Here is a 6,348-nt window from a genome sequence, read left to right as displayed (position 1 = left end):
TTATTTTATTACGTCGTCAAAGATATTTTTGGTTATACATAAAGACATATACATATTTTAATGTGTTTAGTTTTACTTCTTGTAAATACAATACTTTTAAAATATTTGTGATAGTATTGCTCGAAACTCCAGTGGTATATGAACATGTTAATGCATATTGGCGTGATAGTATTTTAATAGTTTTAAAGTCTCTTTATAACTCCATAGAAGTGGCTTGTGTACATTTATTGCTGTATTATTGTATTATTACTGTTTTATTTCAATCTGTACATAAGGTGAGACGTAAATCAAGAATTTGTCTGTTTGTCTATCTATAAAAGATCCTTTGCTACATACGGAAAAATGTAACAGGTTTCCTCTGATGACTATGAGTCAGAATGACCAAATGTTTGACATGCAATAGCCGATAATTAATCAATGTGCTCTAGTAGTGTTGTTAAAAAAAAGTTTTTTTTGTTATTCAGTATATGTTACATTAGGGACTAACTTCAGGTCCTGTGGTGGGTGGGGGTGTCTGGATCTAGCTCACCTAAAGTGCTTGCGTCGTGGGATCGAACCGTCTCGGTAGACCCATTTTCTGATCCGGGTTTTTCCCTGTCCCATCCAGTGCTCCACGACTGGTATATCAAAAGCCATGGTATATGCTGTTCTGTCTGGATAATTAATTTTACCTTAAATAACTATTTAATATCGTTTTCTTTATGTACACAAATAAAACAAAGCAAAACCCCCATCATATTTACATCAATTCAGCCATCCAAACTGGTGGAACAATTACAGATTTTTCTAATCGATCATCACACTTGTAAACAGCCAAACCGATATAATTGATCGATGGAACATCGCCAGGTGTGAGTGCATATTGAGTTTTCTCGCAACAAGTGCTATTTGTTAGTGAGCCTTCCGCCTCTTTCTGCCCCTTCGACTCTGCATTGTGCAGAGATACTGTCCCGGGCCTCGTTCCGCGAAGCGATCTTAGCGCCAAGATCACCGTAAGTGTATATAGTCGTTATACTCCTGTCACGGGGATCCTATAATACCCGTAACTGAATAAAACACAATTATCCAAATATCTCTCCTAACTGTATATCTATTAGATCTCTCTGTATCGGGCAGTCTATATCCGAATGGCTCGGCTCTAGGTATGTCAGAGATAAGATCTTATATAAATATATGTATATATAGCACGTTTAGTTCACTAGAAAACACAACAAAACACAATACACTTTGGAATCTGTATTAACCTTAAACTGACAAATATATTTGCCGCAGTTAATGGTTTACAACAACAATAATAATAACAACCCAGAACTAATCACTTAATTAGTTAATCACTACGTGTCTAGTTTACACAATATTCTAATCACTTCACCGTGATACAACACAACACGTGTGATAATTGAGAAACGCTTCCAGGGGAACTTAATTAATAAAGGAATTACAACTCTATTCCTAACTGGTTAATTTTTGATTAACCCGTAACTACTCATTCAGTAACCTTGCAATACAGACTTAATACTGGTACCTATCACAATAAAGACAATAACCTACAGTTTACCTAGGTCCTCTAGGATGACTGGCTAAGCTTTAATAATTTTAGAACAGTGAAGCCTACAATTTACTTCGTCAGTTTACCGGAAACACTGTCTAAATAATATTGGTATAATACAGTATTAAAATATTAAAAGTCATATAAATCACATCAAGGTTATACAACAGAGCAGACAAATATATTTACCACGTCCGGACTGAACTTATATAGATCGTTCAGTGGACGACGTCCGTTTCCCCTGGATACTTCCAATGTCTCTCCCCGATATATCTAAAATCCTAGCTATTTATTATAAAATCCCAGAGACAGCGAATATCGCCTGGGGGCACAACGCGGCACCTCACCTATCATGTGAATTTTCCCCAACTCCCAGAGACGGTATTTTTCCTTAGATGGCCAAACTTACTGTCGCCTAGTTCGCCAAAAATCACGGTCGTAAAACCGCACTCGCGGAGGTTTTACGTAACTACTGGCCGCATGGCCTCCACACCTGATCTGGGTGTGTATTGGGAACAGCTCGACCACCATCGCGCAGGGTTATTACGTAACCACGCCGCACACGGCCCTCTGAAACAATTAACATCGAAAAAAAATAAGAGCATGTTCCGTCCCCCCCCCCCCCCCCACCCCACCTCAAAAAGGATATTTCCTCTACTCTAGGTATAGGGAAATATACTACATTAAAACAAATGTGCGTTAGCCGACGCATCCGGGCATTTATAACACATAGTAATAAGTCTCTGAATCCCTGGTATACAATAAAATATATAAAAACAAAACAGAAATCAAGAACGTCAACACATTATCACAACGTTCAACTTTGGGACAGGGCATCAGCGATTACTTTGGAAGTGCCCTTGATGTGTTCAATGGTAATTGGGAATTCCTGCAGAAGAAGACTCCATCTCAAAACTCTCTGGTTGGTGGCTTTCATTCTGTGAATGAAAGTGAGCGGATTATGATCAGTAAAGACAACCACTTGATGCATTGCCGATTTCACGTAGATCTGATAATGCTTCAGAGCTTGTACCATGGCCAAAGCTTCCTTCTCTATAGTGGAATAGTTCACCTGGTGTTTGTCAAACTTTTTGGAGAAGAAACTTACAGGATGGTCCAGTCCATTTCCGTCTTCTTGGAACAGCACAGCTCCAGCTCCCACGTCACTAGCATCCACAGCCAGCTTGAAAGGCATTCGGTAGTCTGGTGCTGCCATCACGGGAGACGAGGAGAGATTCTGCTTGAGACGGTTGAATGACTTCTCGCATTCATATGACCACTGGAACTTCGTTTCCTTCTTTAGCAGCGATGTGATGGGGGCAGCTACCGTCGCAAATTTAGCACAGAAACGACGATAATAACCGGCCATACCAAGGAACCGGCGAACTTCACGACGGTTGGTCGGTGCAGGGTACTGGCTGATGCTTAGTGTCTTGGCCTGCAGTGGGGCGACGCAACCATGTCCGACAGTATGACCTAAGTAGGTCACTGAAGCTTTCACGAATTCACATTTGCCCAGGTTCACAGTCAAGTTAGCTTTCTGTAGGCGACTGAATATTTGTTGTAACCTGGTTAAATGTTCATCCCAAGTGTCGGTGTCTAACACCACATCGTCCAGATACACACTGACGTTTTCTAAGTCTGATAACACCTGGTTCATCATCCTTTGAAAGGCAGCAGGGGCAGTCTTCAAACCAAACGGCATCACTCGGAATTGGAAGAGGCCGTCAGGTGTGATGATCGCCAGAATGTCCTTAGCTTCCTCCGTTAACGGAATGGCATAAAAACCCTTCAATAGGTCCAATTTGGTGATGTATTGAGCGTGTCCAACTCGGTCGACGCAATCGTCAAGGCGGGGTAGAGGGTAGGCATCTGCCTTAATGAGTTGATTCACGCGACGTAGGTCAGCACACACACGAAAACTGTTATCTCCCTTTTGAATCAGTATAACCGGTGATGCCCACTGACTGTTTGATAGTTCCAGAATGTCCTGTTCAATATGTAATCTATCTCCTTTTTCAGTGCCGCACGTTTTACAGGGTTTATCCGATAGGCATGCTGTCGAATCGGTGTAGCGTTGGGTTCCAAGCGCACATCCTGGATTAAGGTATTGGTAACCGTTGGAAAGTCCTGACAAATGGAAACATTGTCTTGTATCAACGTAGTCATCTTTGCTCGCTGGGGGCTGTCAAGGTGCTGTAGATAGGAACTCAAGTCTGCTAGAATCTGGCTGTTGGTTAACTTGGTCTCTGCAGTCTTGACGTCATCACAGGAAGTTGAGTGACTCTCTATTTGGACAGGCAACACTGGAACTATCGGCAGTCTGTCAAAATAACCTTTTAGCAAATTGATGTGACAATACCTACTTTTCCAAACCCTATCAGGAGTGTTTATCATATACCCTGTCTCATTATCCCGTTTGTGCACAACATAGGGACCGAAATACCGGTTCTGTAATGAACCCCGTTTAATGGGAAGGTACAGCAGCACTTTATCCCCTGGTTTAAATTCCCGACTCCTAGCCTTCTGTCACGGGGATTCTATAATTCCCGTAACTGAATAGAACACGATTATGAAAATATCTCTCCTAACTGTATATCTATTAGATCTCTCTGTAACAGGCTGTTAAACCCTAGTATGGCTCGTCTCTAGGTAAGATCAGAGATACGATCTTATATAAAGTATATATATTAATAGCACGTTTAGCTCACTAGAAACACAACAAAAACACAATACACTTTGGAATCTGTATTAATCTACGCTGACAAATGTACAGCCGTAGTAGTTAATTAATAACAGCAATAATAACAACCCAGAACTGATCACTTAATTAGTTAATCTCTAGGTGTCTAGTTACACAATATGCGAATCACTTCACCGTTACACCACACCCACACGTGTGATAATTGAGAAACGCTTCCAGGAGAAGTTAATTAATAAAGGAATTACAACACCATTCCTAACTGGTTAATTTTTTTTAATTAACCCTTACTACTCGTTCAGTAACGTGTGATAATTTAGGAACGCTTCCAGGGGAACTTAATTAATAAAGGAATTACAGCTCTATTCCTAACGGGTTAATTTTTAATTAACCCTAACTACTCATTCAGTAACCTTGTGACACAGAATTAATATTGGTACCTATCACAATAAAGACAATAACCTACAGTGTACCTAGGTCGTCTAGGATGACTGGCTAAGCTTTATATTACCAAATACTCATATAATGTTAGAACAAGAAGTCTACGATTTACTTCGTCAGATGACCGAAGACACTGTCTAAAGAATATTGGTATAATACAGTATTAAAATATTTAAAGTCACATCAATCACATCAAGGTTATACACAGAGCAGAAATAATATATTTACCAGTCCAAACGGACAACGTTCCCCCTGGACGCCTTCCAAATGTTTCTCCTCGATATCTCTAAAACACTAGCTATTTATTATAAATCAGGATTTTGCCTGGGGGTACAAGGCGGTACCTCACGTATCATCTCATATTCCAACTCTACTAGAGTCGGTATATTTCTCTCTGATCGTCAGTCTGGCTGTCGCCAACCGCGAGCAATCTCCTGGCCATAAACAGCACTACCGGAGATATTACGTAACTACTAGCCACATGGCCTCCGCACCTGGCTGGGTGTGTATTAGGCGTACCGATCGAGGACCGTCGCGCAGAAGTATTACGTAACAAGTTGCCCATCTGGGCTTAAGTGCAATAAAACTGCACACGGCCCTCTAACACAATTAAAATCGCCACAGGCGAAACAAATTTAAGAGCTTGTACCGTCACACCTTCCTATCAAACACTGATTTTATTTTTCTCTGAGCATAGCTCAGATGCTTCCTAGCTAGTTCGGTCGCCTGCCACAACCTATCTCTAACACTCCCTACATAAATCAGCAGGTTTTCGGCATTATCCTTGTCTAACCAACTATCTTTTACCAATTTGAGAGGGTCTCGGGCTGAATGCCCATAGACCAACTTTAATGGGGTGAATCCTAAGGATTCTTGCTTAGCATCCCGTGCTGCGAACAACACGAAAGGAATTGACTGGTCCCAGTCAGTACCATTGTCGAAACAATGGCAGCGGAGCATACTTTTCATGCTCTGGTGGAAACGTTCTATTGCGCCCTGGCTCTCAGGGTGGAATGCAGCAGAACGAATCTGTCGTATATCTAACATAGACAGTACTTGCTGGATTAACTTGCTCATAAAGTTCGTACCCCGGTCGCTTTGAATTTCACCTGGTAAACCCGTATACGTGAAGTACTTAAGCAGCGCACTAGCTACACCAGACGCAGTAACTTTCCTTACGGGAATCGCCTCTGGAAAACGCGTAGTTAAGCACATAATTGTTAACAAGAATTGGTTGCCTGAACGCGTTTTCGGTAATGGCCCCACGACATCTATCAACACTTTTGAAAAGGCTTCCCCAACTATGGGAACCTTCTGCAGGGGATAGGGAGGAATTAGCTGATTTGGTTTGCCCACAACCTGACACACATGACATGACATACAATGCTTACTGACATCTGCAAACATTCCCTTCCAATAAAACTCTGAGGCAAGTTTACTATGAGTTTTATTCCGCCCTAAGTGGCCAGCAAACACGTCCTCGTGAGCTAACAATAACAATGACGGTCGGTACTTAGAGGCACCACAATTCTACATCTTGTCACACATTCCTCACTATCAGGCACAACCTTCTCCACACTCTTATTCATTAATACTCCCTTGTCCATATAATAACCTGACATCTGATCCTCCATTTCACCCTTAGTTAACAACGTAG

The sequence above is a fragment of the Gigantopelta aegis genome, chromosome 15, assembly GCF_016097555.1.
Source record: "Gigantopelta aegis isolate Gae_Host chromosome 15, Gae_host_genome, whole genome shotgun sequence".
In the NCBI taxonomy this organism is placed as follows: domain Eukaryota; kingdom Metazoa; phylum Mollusca; class Gastropoda; order Neomphalida; family Peltospiridae; genus Gigantopelta; species Gigantopelta aegis.
The sequence above is the reverse complement of the archived record's forward strand: the minus strand, read 5'-3'. Positions refer to the sequence as shown.